Source organism: Mustela nivalis (assembly GCF_964662115.1).
Source record: "Mustela nivalis genome assembly, chromosome: 8".
Taxonomy (NCBI): Eukaryota; Metazoa; Chordata; class Mammalia; order Carnivora; family Mustelidae; genus Mustela; species Mustela nivalis.
Genome location: NC_139027.1, coordinates 18,258,425 through 18,275,311, shown reverse-complemented (window position 1 = coordinate 18,275,311; position 16,887 = coordinate 18,258,425). Strand labels below are relative to the sequence as shown.

General features: G+C 36.9%; 1 protein-coding gene across 18 annotated transcripts in view; it reads right to left on the bottom strand.

Moving 5' to 3' along the window:
* The window catches only part of NCOA1 (nuclear receptor coactivator 1), a 237,696-nt gene that overhangs the window by 207,291 nt on the left and 13,518 nt on the right, over nucleotides 1-16,887 (bottom strand). Inside the window, exon 1 of one of the 18 annotated variants that reach the window (XM_082744995.1) lies at nucleotides 1,744-1,895. The exons of 16 other annotated variants lie outside the window; for them this stretch is intronic. The gene's annotated coding sequence lies outside the window, so the exon portion shown is untranslated. Of the gene's footprint in view, nucleotides 1-1,743; nucleotides 1,896-16,887 lie in introns of those variants that run through there. One more of the 18 variants, XM_082745015.1, reaches the window with a different exon arrangement.

Sequence of the window (16,887 nt, the reverse complement as noted above, 5' to 3'; positions counted from 1 at the left end):
TCTTCTCCAAGGTTAAAATGATGACAAGAAAACCTGGCTTAATAGCCAATTATGAAAATAAATACACAGGTATATAAATAGTTAAATACATAAACAAAATCATCTATAGGTTTACATGACCAAAGCAGTTAATGGAAACAAAATGTAGGATATAGTCATTTAAAAGACCCCCCCCCAAAAAAAGCAAACTTGGACTATCTTGATCACACTGACAAAATAGACCCTTTCTAATCTCAGTCGATCATGATCACATTTAAACCATTAGATGAGGTCTTTGAATATCATGATTTAAAGGACTTAAACTTAGAGATTATCTAAGAAAGATTTCCAAGTCTGAAAACAACGGCATAGAAGAAACAATAGGCTATGGAAATTAGCCTGAAAAAGAGAAGCATATGGGAAGACAGAATAGCTATCATCATAAAGAGACATTGAAATCATCATCGAATATCTGAACTCTCGACATATCAAAATGGACAGAGATGTGTTCTATATGACTTCAGAGAGTATAACCAGGACCAGTAAGTAGATAATGCAAAGTCAGCCTCACAATCATTACTAAAGTTAAACAGAAGAGAGATGGACTAAAAAAAACAAAGGTCCCAGGGGGTCAAAAGATACAAACTTCCAGCTATAAAATAAGTAAGTCATGAGGATGTAACATGCAGCACAGTGACTACAGTTAGTATTATTGTAGCGCATATTTGAAACTTGCTGCGAAAATAAATCCTAAAAGTTCTCATCACCAGAAAAACAAAAAAAAATTTAATTCTGCATGATGACAGATGGTAATTAGAATTATTTGATAATTTCAGTGTATACAAACATCAGATCATTATACTGTATACTGAAACTAATATAATATCAATAATATGTCAATTATACCTCAATTTAAAAAACAAAAGGTTCCTTACAAATCTCGCATTCTTTTTCCCTAATCTTTATCTTTAAAATGAAGTTTTTGTTCTCTAAAACAAATTGTGTTATATGCATATTCTTATGAAAGAAATGTCACAAATAATGGTCCAATTGGCAGGCTAGTCCACAAACACTTATTTTACAAAGCTGTACTATAATATTAACTAGAGTGGAGTCACATTTTATTTGCTTTTATCTTTCCCAAATTCAACCTAACCTTCACCTCTATACTAGTCTCCCAAACATGGAAAATGAAACTACATTGAAGAACCAATCTAAGTCCTGAGCATGTGAGCAGGAGGTCATCAGAACAAGACAGACTTAAAGGAAAAAAAATGTCCTTTTTCCCTTAAAGTGATTTCTCCCTAAAGTGTCATCTCTATTAATTTTTTACTAAAGTAATTTTTCTTTTGTGAATCCCACATTTCTGCACAGCACTCTCCATGCCCTTCTTCCCTAATCTCAGTACCCTCAAATTCCCCTACACTTTAGAACCCTACTCTGGCCCTACTCTGGCCCTACTCTGACCTTACTCTGGCAGCCCCAACTTACCGTGATACCCCGATCTCCGGTTGCCTCCGTGGCTCAGTTGGTTAAGTGTCTTCAGCTCAGGTCATGATCCCAGGTTGAGTCCCCCATTGGGCTCCCTGCTCTGTGGAAAGCCTACTTCTCCCTCTGCCTCTGCCTGTCTCTCATGAATAAATAAGTAAAATCTTAAAAAAAAAAAAAAAAAAAAAAACAGAAACTCCAATATTACATTTCTCACTTCTAATCACAACTAGGGGTAGAGAGGCAATCTGACTGGAACAGATTATAAACCCTTACCTTAACCAGAGGTATCTTAGGAGCAGGTATTTGTCTACCCAAATCAACATTTAATAGAATTTCAAGCAACATAACAAAGTAAAATTTAAGAAATCATCATGGCAGTGAGGATATTTTTATGTAAAGTCCATCATAAGCCTGTCTGAAATCAGTTCCTAAAAGTGAATTCTGTTTCATAACTTTTCCCTTTCCTCTAATTCTGAGCCTTCAACTTCTCTAAAAGTATATGGTTTTTAAGAACTGTATCCCTGGGGTGCTTGGGTGGCTCAGTGGGTTAAGCCTCTACCTTCGGCTCAGGTCATGATCTCAGGGTCCTGGGATCGAGTCCCACATCGGGCTCTCTGCTCAGCGGAGAGCCTGGTTCCCCCTCTCTCTATGCCTGCCTCTCTGCCTACTTGTGATTTCTCTCTCTGCGTGTCAAACAAATAAATAAATAAGATCTTTTTTAAAAAATTAATTTAAAAAAAAGAACTGTATCCCTGAGTTATGGGCAGAGGGAGTCTGATAATAAATAGGACTGGGAAAAAATGGCTTCCATTGGTACTTATGTAAATGAACTGTAATTAGAGAAAAACCCTGAATGGATAAATAAAACATTAATAAGTTGGGAAAATTCTAAGAATGAGGAAAATGAGTCTATACACTTTTCTTAGGCTTACATGACATCTGCTCCCCCCAAAAGCATCAAAAAATGTGTTAGACAAAAACAATCTATTTATCAGCTTTAAATATAGGTATAAATGATGATGTCGGGGGAGCTGGTTAGGTGTAATAAAACCAACTGGGAGAATACTGAGGGAAAGGTAGAAGGACACAGTCAACATTGAAATGAATGGACAATCCAAATACAAATAAATAATCTACCTAAAGATAAACATGACTTGACTGAACATAAAATATAGTATTCTTTTTTTTTAATTTTAAGATTGACTTGTTTTAGAGAGAGAGTATGTGAGTAGGAGGGAGGGGCAGAGAGAGAATCTCAGACTCCCGCTGGGTGCAGAGCCCACTGAGGCTAGAACCCACAATCCCACAACCCTGACATCATGACCTGAGCCGAATACAAGAGTTGGATGCTTAACTGACTGAGCCACCCAGGCGCCCCTGTAAAATATATTATTCTGAATTTATATGCATAAAATGTTTAGAACAGTGCCTGGTATGTAATAAAGTCTCAAAAAGTGTTCACTTCTATAACTATTAGTTTATAGCACCTGTTGTTTATAGTTTAAATAATTCTAAGTACTCAATCCTATTCTTTCCTAAAAGTGATGAATAACACATATTTAAGATAAATACAAACTAAATGTATTACCTCTTTCAGGCTTTTGGAAGAACCTTCCTCAGGTTACAATGATGTGTTACACTACAAATTATTAGAAAACACGATATTGCTAATGATTAAAGTTGAACTTCACTTTTTTCATCCTTCACAATCGTCAGTCCTCTTCCTGTCTATTTTAATATCTGGCCAAAACAGCCCTCAATGCATTTTTTGATTACTGCATCCTTTTGCTCAGCTGTCCTTCCTCCTCCCATTTCTACCCCACCCCAAATCAGGACCCAACATCTAGTTCCTACAGAGTTGGGCACCAATCTGGTATAATCTCTTTGTAGCTTCAAAACACCTCTACTCCGTCTCCCCTTCAGGCACCATTATAATAACTGCTGCGGTATGTGCCTCCACTATAGTCTGACAGGTCCTGGAGAACAAGGCGCACGTTTTCCTCATCTTTATGAGGCTGGCACACAAACCTGATGCTAAAGCCTTCTAAATGCTGAATGGATGACTCTATCCTTCAGAAATAAACTACGTGACAAGAAATAGCTTGATAAATCATAGCTCAACTAGATGAAGTATTACATAGTTACTGAATCATTATAAAAATAAAGTCATTATGAAGACTCAGTAATCTTTGTTAGAGAGGGTGTGTATCATTGTGATTGAGGGCGCAAGATCTGGAGTTAGGCCCAGGTTTCACGCATTCATTCAACAAACATTTAATGAGCAACCACTTTAAGTCAGGCACTTTTCTATCCTGGCCTCACAGAATTTATATCCCAATGTGAAGAGGCAAACAATAAACACAATTAAATAAGTAAATTATACAGTACTTTGTAAGATGACATTAAAATATATATATAGTGATATATATTAAGGGGTTTAAAAAAAAAAAAAGCAGGGAAAGGGATTGTGAATGAAGAGGAAGGAAACGGGAAAATTATAACACTAAACAGGATGGTATTGAGTAGCCCTCCTTGACTCAAGATTTGAACAAAGGCTTGTGGAGTTTAGCAGTACATCCAAGAAACTGCCAGAATGTTTTCCAAAGTAACTGCACCACTTTATAGTCCCACCAGTGTTTGAAGATTCTGATTTCTCCACATTCTCATAAATACTTGTTATCATCTACTTTTTTAGATGTGAAGTGGTATCTCTTTCTGCTTTGGTTTACATTTCTCTAATGGCTATTTTTTCCCACACTCTTAATGATATCTTTCGAAGGTCTGAAATTCTCAATCTTGATGATATCCAATTTATCAGTTCCTTTTCTAGATCACATCTTCTGTGCTGAACCTAAGAAATCTCTGCCTAACCAATGGTCACAAAGGATTTATACTATTCTTTTTCTAAAAAGTTTTAGGTTTTATATTTAGTTCTATGATCCATTTGGAGTTAATTTTTTTCTTTTACTATAGTACAAAATACGGATCAAAGTCCATTTTTTTGCATGTAGATATCCAACTGTTTCAGCACCATTTGCTGAAGAGTGCCCTTTTGCCACTGAACTGCTTTGGTACCTTTGTCAAAAATCAATTTCACATATGTGTATGGATCTATTCCTGTAGTTTAACAGAGAATGTAAAATATAATATAGTAAAAAAAAAAAAAAAAAAAGTATAAATTCAAATCCCTACAATTGCCAAAGTAACAAAGTGTATAAATGGGGCAACTTTAACCCAACAGGAAGAAGTGTGTGGACTATATCTGACTGAACAGAATATATCCCTAAAGCACCAAATTCAACAGATATTAAACACTGTGCAGAACAAACAAAATAGTGTGCATATGTGGTTACAGGGTGTGTGGAGAAAAAACACTGGCATATTAACATATTAAAGATACATCCAAAATGGGAAAAAGCAGGATAGAGAGTAGAGTACATTGTAGAAAAAGCTAGAGAGGCAGTTTTTTTTCTTTTAAAGATTTGATTTATTTATTTGACAGAGAGAGATGACACATAGGCAGAGAGAGAGAGAGAGGGAAGCAGGCTCCCTGCTGAGGAGAGAGCCCGATGGAGGGCTCTACCCCAGGACCCTGAGACCATGAACTGAGCCAAAGGCAGAGGCTTATTTAACCCACTGAGCCACCCATGTGTCCCAGAGAGACACTTTTAAATCAAGAGGTGAAACAGAGAGAGTACCAGAGAGGGAGAAAGATGGCCCTAACAGATGGGAGAAGAAACTAAAAGGCCAGATACCAGACTGAGAATTAAAGGGGGTTAGGCCAAAATTTTTTTTAAATGTAAACTGTACTAATAAGATTCTTACTAACATTTCATAAAGGTGGCCATTAATTAGGCTCACTTATCAACAATAACATAGTTATTTGCATTTACAGCTTAGTGAACTTTTGTCTTTGCTCCTCCTCAATTCAAAAAGGAAAAAACCTATTCATATTCATAAAGAGAAAAAATATATTTTGTAGGTCAGGGTCCATGTCATTTGTGCCATTATAGTCTGCAGAGCAAAGTTCAGCCTGTTTACCAGCAGGCAGCCCACACGTAGGAGGTCACATTCAGGCAGCTCAGAGTTGACTGACTACTGCTGCAGAGCCGCTATGGCTGTTCCTCCCTAACAGACTAAGAATACCTTCTTTCTTGAAGGAAATTCACTGAAGGTTCCTGTTTCTTGTTTTTGTTTGTTTTCAACTCCTGATCCAAAAAATTAAAGAACAGTTATTTGCTTTGGGGGGGAAAAGAAAAGTAAAAATTCTGAATAAAATTATAAATCCATACTGTAACTTTCAGAAATCCACCAAAATATTAACAGCTTTTGTCTAGGGATAGGACTACATGTGGCTAATTACACTCTAAGTTTTGCTCTATTCTATTTTTAAATATTTTTCCCTATATTCCACAATACTGCATTTTTCTTTTCCTTACAAGGGGGTCAAAAACAAGCAAGCAAGCAACGCAGCAAGACAGCTTTCAACCAAGTAATATAACATGAATGAACTTTAATCTTCCAAAATACCAAAGGAGAAATAAGTTTAACATGGATGCCAAAGTAAATGTCCCCAAAATAAATTATTCCTAAATGCTCATTTAATAATTTAGGAACTTCAGAAGAAATATGTTTTTAATACTATTTTTTAAAAATTAAAGATAAGCTCTTTCTTAATGCTAAACTAGATTTAACAGCTATAACTTATTCTGATGCCTAGAGTTTGAGCAAGGGTCAAGATGTGATAAGCAGCTTTATTTCTGGCTCACACATTTGCTTCTTAATCCAATAAACACACACGGTCTTTGTCTCCGAACTGTCAGTATATATCAGAACATAACCATACTACAGATTCATCTAACACTAATTATACTATACTTAACCATATTTACTTTGTATAAATGATCACAAATGTCTTTCAATGTCAAAGTCTTAAACCATAAAAATTAAGCTTTCTATTTAGGTTTACATTTTATCACCCAAGTATATCCTATACCAATTTTATTGCTTGGCTAATACTATTTAAGTCGCAATTGCTAGAAACTAAAATCTTACTTTACTTGCTCTACATAGAACATAACCAAATAAAATATGGGCAATGAAGACTTTACTAATGCTTATAGCATTGTGTTATTGCCACAAGTTAAAAGTTAAAAAGTTAAAAGCTAACAGAAGTTAAAAGTTGCTATTTTTCAACTAAACTTCTCAAACGAATTATGCGTTATACCAGAATAAGTTAGACACAAACCTGGAGCCACACAGTTCCAGGAGCCTGTTCATTTGATAGTATAAATGTTTCCTTATACACGCCAAGGGCTTCTAAAGTTGGCCAGAGAAACTGCTAAATGTAGTAACTGCTCACCTTCTAGAACCTGATGAAGTCATTATTTTAGATAATGCTAAAACCTGGTAGAGGAAACGTAGGTAAAGTAAAACTCTCACACTCTGGCAAAAATTGTCTAAATTGGTGTACTTTTTATTAAGTAATGTCAAATTATTCTCCAAAACTGAAGAGGCATATACTCCTCAACCAGTGATTCCAATCCTACACACACACACATATCCCTACATGTTCTCTACAGAAATTCACATACATTCATAAAAAGCATGTTCAGGAATGGTCACTGCAACATTACCTAATAATAAAAAATTAGAAACTACCTAAAATGACTGAAAGGCAAATGAGTAAATAAATTATGGTAACCACGCAATAGAAAAATGTTGAGGAAGAAAATGTACATTTCAAGAGCACATTGCATTATAGTATATACCTATACTTTAAAAACATGCAAAACAGCTAGATTATTTAAGGAAACATACATTCAGGATAGTGTTTACCTCTAGGAAATGGGTAGGAAGGAAAAGTGAGAGAATGGTGCATAGAAGGTTCAACTCCACAGTGCTTCACTTCTTTTAAACAAAATTTGAAGCAGGGGGACCTAGGTGGCTCAGTCGGTGAAGGATCTGCCTTGGGCTCAGGTCATGATCACAGGGTCCTAGGATGAAGCATGACATCACTCCCCCACTCAGCAAGTAGTCTGCTTCTCCCTCTCCCTCTATCTGCCGCTCCCCTGCTTGCACACGCTTTCTCTGCCACTCCCCTGCTTGCACGCGATTTCTCTAATAAATCAATAAAATCTTTTAAAAAGATCTGAAGCAAATACAGCAAAATGTGAAGATCCAATTAAGTTAGGTGGAATGTACATGGAATCATTTTTCTACTACTGTTTATTCTTTTCTGCATATTTGAAATATTTCCTATCAATTCAAGATATACAGAGATCTGAACTGGGTGGATTCTATTTAACAAATAATATCTGACAAAGACTAAGTAAAGCCAGCAAAGAAGCACCTGTGAGAGAAGACTGTTTTCACAAGAACTATTTCCATTTGGAGTGCTAGAGACATATGTACACATAGGCACAAATCATCTAATTAAATCCCAACAACAGTGTGAAAATGGACGTATTATTCCTATCTCACAGGTAAATGAGGTCAAAGAAATCTGGTATCTTGGCTCAGGTCATACAGCTGATTAGCAAGAGAAGAGCCCAGACAATTTGTAGGGGTAAAGCAACATTCATAGCAACTCAAAGGAGTTTCAAAGTAATGGGACACACAGTTCGGTACATGGTGAAAAGGGGGTTTCATTTGATTATAAGTTCAATATGAGCTCCAAAGATATGGCTACTAAAAACAGCTTAATTCTAGGTTATATAAAAAGAAACAGAACAAACAAAAACTATCAGCCAATCATACTTTGTACTATGGGCATACGTGAAGTACTGACTTGAAGACGCCAAGTTTTAAGAGGACATTCACAAAATGGAGAGTTTGTTACCAGCAATATTCCAGCTGAAAAAAAGAATAGATGTTCTAACCATTGGCTTTTTTCAAAATGAGCTGAATTGCTCTAGGAATATAAGCATTTTTCCTACTGTGCTGGTGGATATAATGTTCTCATTTAATTATAAAACACTGTGGATTATGATATGTCTTGGTCAGTTCTAGCCATTGTAACAAAATATCATAGACTGGAGTTAATCAAAATACCATAGACTGGACTTAGACAACACCCATTTATTTCTCACAGTTCTGAAGCCTGGGAAGTTCAAGATCAAGGTGCCAACAGTTGTTGCCTCGCAAGGGCCCTCTTCCTGGTGTATAGATAATCTCTGCCTTCTTGCAGTATCCTCACAGGCTAGGGAGCCATGGGGGGGGGGGTTGGGGGGGGCAAGCTTGGTATTCTCTTATGAGGACATTAATCCCACTGTGACGACTCCACCCTCATGACCTCATCTAACCCTAATTACTACCAAAAGGCCCCACCTTCTGATAACAGCACACTGGGGGTAGGGGGGGTTAGGGCTTCAACACATGAATTTGGGGGTGATACAAACTTTCCATCCATGACATGATATTAATAACCAATTCCTTTTAACTTATATCGCTACAGGAAAAATAAAATTAAACCTGTGATAAACTACTAAGCTCAATAACTACCATTTCACTCTGAAACATTTCTTATTTATAATGTGATTTTTGACTAGGTAAGAGTTCTTAATGTAACTATTGCATTATAGTGCAATACAATGCATTGAGCTAACCATCTCTGAAAGTGTCCAAAAAGAAGTTGAAAGCTTTTCTGCAACAGATGCTGAAGCTTCCACTCTGGTAAGAGGCTGGACTGTGTGATCAATAAACTTCCTCCTAATTCTCACATTTTTTTAAGTGTAAAGGTGAACATGGCTTTGGTAAAGAAACTCCACTTAAGACCAACAAAATACTCATTAGTAAGGAGTCAGAGGTGAACTAATGAAGTGGCAGGAAATCATATTCTGATTAAAATATTATCAAGTGAGGTGAATCAGAGGGTCTTGCTGACATGCAAATTTAAAAAATAATGAGCTTTATCTCATATCAAAGACTTATATTAAGTGCTAAAACTATAAAACTCTTAGAAAAAGACACAGGCATAAATTTTCATCACCTTGGATTAGGTGAGAGTTTCTTAGTTATGACACCAAAGGCACAAGGAAAAAACAAAAGATAAATTGGACTTCATCAAAATTGAAAACTTTTGTGCCTCAGAGGACACCATCAAGAAAGTGAAAACACTATCCACATGATGGGAGGGTGTACTTGCAAATCATGTATTTGATATGGGACTCATATCGAAAATCTATAAAGAACACTTAATATTCAATAATAAAAAGGCAAATAACCAAACTTTAAAACAGGCAAAATATCTGAGTAGACATTTCTCTCAAAAAGATGTATGCATGGACAATAAGCATATGAAAAGATGTTCCACATCTTCCACATCCTAGTCATTAGGGAAGTACAAATTACAATGCCTCTTTACACTTTCTAGGATGGCTGGAATCAGAGTCATGTAACAGGAGGTAGAAGAATCAGAAACTTCATACACTGCTGGTGGGAATGTAAAATGGTACAGCCACTTTGGAAAAGTTTGTATTCCTCAAAATGTTAAACACAGAGTTACCATATGACCCAGCAATTCCACTCCTAAGTGTATTAATAAAAGAAAGGAAACACATGTCCATGTAAAAACTTGGACATGAAAGTTGACAGCAGCATTATTCCTAGTAGTAAAAGAATAGAAATAACTCAAATGTCCATCAATAGTTGAACAGATAAATAAAATGTGGCCTATCCATACAATGGACTATTTTTTGGCCATAAGATGGAATGAAAAGCTGATACATGCTACAATCTGAATGAACCTTGAAAACATTATACAAAGTGAAAAGAATTGAGACACAAAAGATCAAATACTGTATGGTTCCATGGGATTTCTTCTGGGGATGATGATATAGTCTGATTTTAGCATAACACTTATATAACTTTGTGAGTATACTAAAAGCTACTTTAAAAGGGTAATTTTAGGAGTGCCTGGGTGGCTCAGTAGGTTAAGTGATTGCTTTCAGCTCAGGTCATGATCCCAGAGTCCTGGGATCAAGGTTCCTTGCTCAGCAGGGAATCTGTTTCTTCCTCGGAAGCCCCCCCCCCCCGCCCCATGCTGTCTTTCTCTCTCTCTCACTCTCTCTCTCTCAAATAAATAAATAAAATCTTTAAAATATAAAAGGGTAATTTTATGATATGTGAATTAGATCTCAAAAAGTAGTAATAAAAATAAATAGGAAGGGGTGCGTGGGTGGCTCAGTCAGTTAAGTGTCCAACTCATATCTTAGCTCAAGTCTTAACTCAGGGTTGTGAGTTCAAGCCCCACACTGCGCTCCACACGCGCATACATACATACATACATATATAAATGGAAATCTTTCTTGGGACTATCACAATCAAACCCTAAATATTTCACTATAGTAAATCAAGAATGACAGTATGGTTCCCAGAGTAACAAAAGAACTACAATAAGCACAGTACCAAGTAAAGGTGTCCAGGTCAAGCCCCAGGGATTTCTGATAAACACATTACCAACATTTAGCAAAAACAAAGCACATTTTCCTATACTCTGCATGTCTGCCTCAGGCAGAGAGATTTATCCATCACAATACCCTCTACCTTGGAGCTGGAGCTGAAAACAGATCTCAACACCGTTGTCAAAGCACTCGTTATCTAATGATCATTATGGGTAACAAATTGCTGAAGGTTAGACCTGAAGGTCCTAACTTCATGCCCATTTCTCTTGTCTGGTACACATGCAAATATTGTGGTTAGTACTTTAAATAATAGTTTTATTAACTATATATTATTTCAGACACAGAAGAAAATATTGAAAATAATTTTAACAGATATACCCACTATCTGGCTAAAGCAATATTACATTACAAATTCAGTTAACACTTCCTCTACTTTTAATAAATATTTATCCTTTTAGAAAAAGAACTGTTGACTACACTCTTGCTCTCTCAGTTAAAAATATCGACAGTGAGCCTACGTATGTGGCTCATGGAGTAAAACCAAGACATCAATACTCACCTAGGGAGTCTTAAGCGACCTCTGACATATGACATTCACCACACACAAAATCTCTATCACTGTCAATTTTAACAAGAGAAGGAAACTCTCCCACATGTCAACAGCAGTACTAATGGAAACAGAAGTTAGAAAGTGACCAGAGGGTTCTTTCCACCCACACTTTTCACTATCACTTAGCCAAAGGCAAAGGCCTCCACTTTCACCCTTCCTGTGTATTGCCAGCACAGCACACTTCTCATTTTAACATCTATAATATTTTTCAAGGCACTTTCACACACGGTATCTCATTAACCCCACAAGATAGATAAGGCAGCTCTATTTATACCCCCTCTTTTGCAGACATGGAAGAACAGAGCTATTAAGAGCACAAGATTGGAGTGAAGCAGGGCTTGAATCCCTGCTTCACTACTCAGCAATGTGTACTGCAAAATAAAGATGATAATGCCTGCCTCACAGCATAGTTATGAGGATTAGATTGCACAACATATAGAAAGCGCTTAGTACAGAGCCTGGTGTAAAATAAACACTAAAGAAATGGTAGCTGCTACTACTCTTGCTGTTAATTAGGCAAGATCAAACAGTTCTTAAACACGGGAGCCAAGTCTGAAACTTAGGTCTTTTTTGATTGCACAGCACACAGCTTCATTCTCAAATGGTCAACCGGGAGTCCTACTGTACAGCATAGACTTTGCCATTTGCAGGCAATGACTTCCTGTTCTCATCTAGACACCATGGCGATCACGTTAGGATTTTAAGAAGCAAAAACCAATAGCAATACCAACAGCTGCTAACATCACCAAAAGACAACCAGACATTATATGTGTCTCATAATACTACCTATAAAGTTGTGTTGCCCCCACATACACAAAATTAAACCTTAATCAAGCTTCTATGTCAAACTACCAATTTACAGGATACATAGAGGGTAGAGAAATATGCTAATCTAAACAGAAATCTAGACTGTAACAACTTCTAAAGAACAAATCACCCAGGTTCTTCAACATATAAATTCAAGGGGGGGAAAAAAGGAAATAAGGAACCTACAAAATTAAAAAGGGCTTAAAAGATATTTCAATTAATCCTGATATCAAAAAAACTTTGATTCTTCCCCCAACCAAAAAGGCATAGCATCAGCCCCATGTATTATCTGGAGAAAACCCTAGAGACATAACCAGAAATATGCAGGAATATTTTAGGCTTTGGGACATTTCTTTTTACCCCTTGTAAATCAACAAATCAACATTCTAGTTTTTTAAAGAAAAGCAATAACAATACACATAGCTTTTACTCTTTCTGAGCTATATTATGGTAAAAGTTTTATTCTGAAGTGTATTTTTTCAAAACTACAAGTTTATATGTTCTTAAAATTATCCTCCCCAAACTCCTCCCTCAATCTACAAGAGATGGCTGGATCAAAGGTCAAGGGAAAAAACAAACAAGAAAAGTCAGGAAGGAACACTTTTGTAACTGAAGCTTAAAAGAAAACCCACAGCATGAACAGGATTAGCTGTCAACAGGAACCTTCCCCGAAGTAAGCCATCCTATGATGAGATCTGAGATATCTTAATGAAAATTACAGCACCTCCCTGTCATCAAGAAGCAGGCAGTTAAGGTAAACTGAATGAAAATTAATCTGAAATTTCAACATGGGCAACTGCTGTAATGCAGATTACTTGTTTCTGTCCCTGGTATTCTAAAAGAGATGGAGAGAGCTCACAGGGAGCATTAGAATTAAAAAGAAGGAAGTGGAGACACTGGGGCAAGGAGAAAGTGAGGGAGGAAAATAAGATGAAGTGAGGGGTAGCTCACCACAAAACCTAAATGCCACAAGGTTCTATAAAGCTGCAAGGGAAGGACTGCCCATTTGACTGAGCTCTCCTGCATGGAAACACCATGGGCCACAGCAGTTGTGACTATGTAATACAAGCAGACCAGCTGGTCAAGGGAAAGGCAGCTTTTCCTGGTACCAAGACCTGGGCGAAAAGTGACTTCATGGGTTCAAAAAATAATGGTGATGTAGCAGCTTGAACTATACACTTAAAAATGGTGAAGATGGTAAATTGTATATTATTTGTATTTTACTATACCAAAAAAAAAAAAAAAAAAAAAAAAAAAAGCTGGGAGGAACAGCAGCAGCTCTCTTTCATTGCATGTGTGCTGGGCTGAGCATGTTCCAAGCATTTTACATGTCTAAACTCACAGAATTTTCTTCTTCTTCTTCTTCTCTTGTATATTTATTTTAGTTCAATTTTTCCCCCAGTTTTTTTTTTAAGATTTTATTTATTCATTTGACAGACAGACAGAGATCACAAGCAGGCAGAGAAGCAGGCAGAGAGAGAGGAGGAGAGCAAAGAGCCCGATGTGGGGCTCAATCTCAGAACCCTGGGATCATGACCTGAGCCGAAAGCAGAGGCTTTAACCCAATGAGCCACCCAGGCACCCCAATTTTTCCCCCAGTTTAATTGAGACATGACAAACAGCACTATGTAAGTTTAAGGTATACAATATAACCATGTAACTTACATATACTGTGAAGTGATGACCATAGTAAGTTCCATTAACATCCATCATGTCATATAGATACCAAAAAAAAGGGGGGGGGGATTTTTCTTTCATTTCTGATGAGAACTCAGGATCTACTCTCTTACTTTCAAATATATCTTACAGCAGTGTTAACTATAGCCATCATGTTGTACATTACATTACATCACTTGTACTTATAACCAGAAGTTTGTACCTTGGGCCACCTTCATCCAATTCCCCAGCTTCCTACTCCCTACCCCTATAAACTCACGTAATTCTCATGACAACCTTGTGCAGGCAGGTACAATTATTACCCTACTTCACAGATGAGAAAACTAAAGCACCAAGAGGTTAAGCAGCACACAACTAGGAAGCAGCAGAGCCAGGCTTCCAGTCTGGGGAATCTGGCTCCAGAGCCCATACTCTTACATAACCCAGATATAAGAGCCCATACTCTTACATCAACCAGAATGGTGTCTCCTTCTGGGCAAGAGGATTCACCAAACAGCTCATCTGTGTTCAGTCTTAGTCTTCTGGACAGCTGCTAATAGTAATAGCAGTAGCAGAGCTAACAACATCGATAAGGGCACTAAGATAAAGGAGATAAAAGGTTCACAAGAATTCTATAATAAGAGTATAATAAGAGGAATACTAAATTTTATAAGCTGTTTATTTTAATGGCCCTCAATAAAGGTTGATTACATTATACCAAATAACAATGCTGTGAAGTAATTCTACCCCAGTCTAAAACAATGCATCTATAAAGTTAGCTTTCTGGTATTCTGGCTTGATCCAAATAAAAACTGCTTCTAGAGTGGTGGATTGAATATATTTAAGCAATTCTCAGAGAGTGCTGTTTCTGACTTGTAGGTTTTTTTATAAGAATTGGGCAGCAAAGTAAGTGGATACATATTTGCTAGAGAGAAGCTATTCTACACTGCCAATTACAGGTGGACTAAATACTTTCATGCTCAAGTCCAGAGTCAGGTTAATATCCTCTTATGAAAATTAAGGAGCCTAACCACTAAAGATACCTAGCAGCCAAACCACCTCTCCATGGAGGTGAGCCAAGAAAGTATTTTCTTATAGGGCCAAAATTTTCCTCTGAAAGTGGTTCTGATTCTGCACCAATGGACAAACCAGTCTGTTGAGTCAGAAAGCTCTATACCATCTACTGTACTGTCAATGATTTTGAACTTGAAAATTTCTTTAACAAGAGTCTCCGAACATTCACCTCAACCATAAAATTAACCTCAATTAAGCACCCATGGAACATCCATCCAATTAAGATATATATATCCCTGAGCTAACTAAATGAATTGGGCAGTTATATAAAGTCATTAGATATAAACCAGTTAAATGTCCAGGGACATCTGTAAAATATACATATGATGTGGGTTTTGAACTAATGATGTGGGTTTTGAACTAGATATCTCAAATTCTTCCTTCTGAAATAACTAGGTAGCAGGGTCAGCTGCCTAACAAGGCCATTCCTAATTAATGTAAATACAACTACATCATAAGCACATTATGGGTAAGAACAATTAAAAAAATAAAAAGACAAACATCCCCAAAAGAAAGTTAACAATATGAATCAAAAAACCTTAAGGGGGAAAAAAATCCAACATACAATAAACATCTAATAAGATGAACAACTTTATCAATAGTCAGGGAACTACAATTTACAATAATGCTGTTATACCATTTTCACCTGCCAAATAGGGCTCAAATAGAAATGACTGATAATACCCAGAGTTGATAAAGGTAGAGGATGGCAGCAACTATCATATACTGTTGGTAGAAGAGTAAACTGATAAAGCTTTGGGGGTAACATTTTGAAAGGACATCAGTTTTTCAGATGTGCATACAACCATTAATTCCATAAGTATGTTCTCATACATACGCACAAAAATACAAACTAGGATGTCTCCCAAAACATAGCTTACAACAGAAAAAAAAAAAAAAAAACAAAAAAAACAAAAAACTCCCTACCTAAATGCCCATCAAAAGGGAGAAAGACAGCTAAATTACAGAATATACATCTAATGTAATGTTATACAGCATTTTATGCAAAGATAAAATGGCTCCTTCATATTCTGAGGTAAAAAAAAAAAAAAATTCCCATGACATTAAGTTTTGAAAGTCTGTAACAGTTCAAAAAATATGATCCTATGGTGGGGTGGGGAGGATAGGAAAGAAAGGAGGGGTAGATGCCAAAAGGGGTCTGAATTAGTCAGAACTTTCAGTTCCAAGAGACAAAAACCTGATTCAAACTAGCACAAGCAAGTCAGGCAACTGATTAGCTCATTTAACTGGAAACTATAGGGTGGATCTAATTTAAGGTTAAAGTGGATCCAGGGGCTCCAGTGACTCCCCAAGCTCACAGAGTGTGAGAATGTGTGTGATTGTGCATTTCTGAGTGTGAGAGAGACGGTCTCTCTCAGTCAACTCCACTTCACCCGTATGCTGGTCTCACTCTTTCCTACGGCAGACAGGCTTTCTCCATGTGGCCAGGCGCACTCCATCTCAGTTTAGTAACTCCAATGGAATGAGCCTGTCCTTGTCCAACATCTATTTTTCAATCTCAAGGCAAGGCTCTGAATCTGTATTGTCACAGAGCTATTCTGCAGCAATCACCGTGTCCAAAGACACTATGACAGGGCACCTGGCTGGCTCAGTCAATAGTGCACAGCAGTCTTGATCTCAGGGTTATGAGTTCAAGTCCCACAATGAGTGTGGGCCTTATTTTTTTTTTTAATAAAATTTAAATACATACATACATACATATCCAGCCTAGGTCACATGTCCATCCCTTGGCCACCAGGAAAGATACTGTGACCTGAAATGGGGGGAAGAGGGGAACCTAAATTAATAGCTGCCATGTAATTCACTACAGAGACTTTCACTTTATATACTGTATATATATTATAT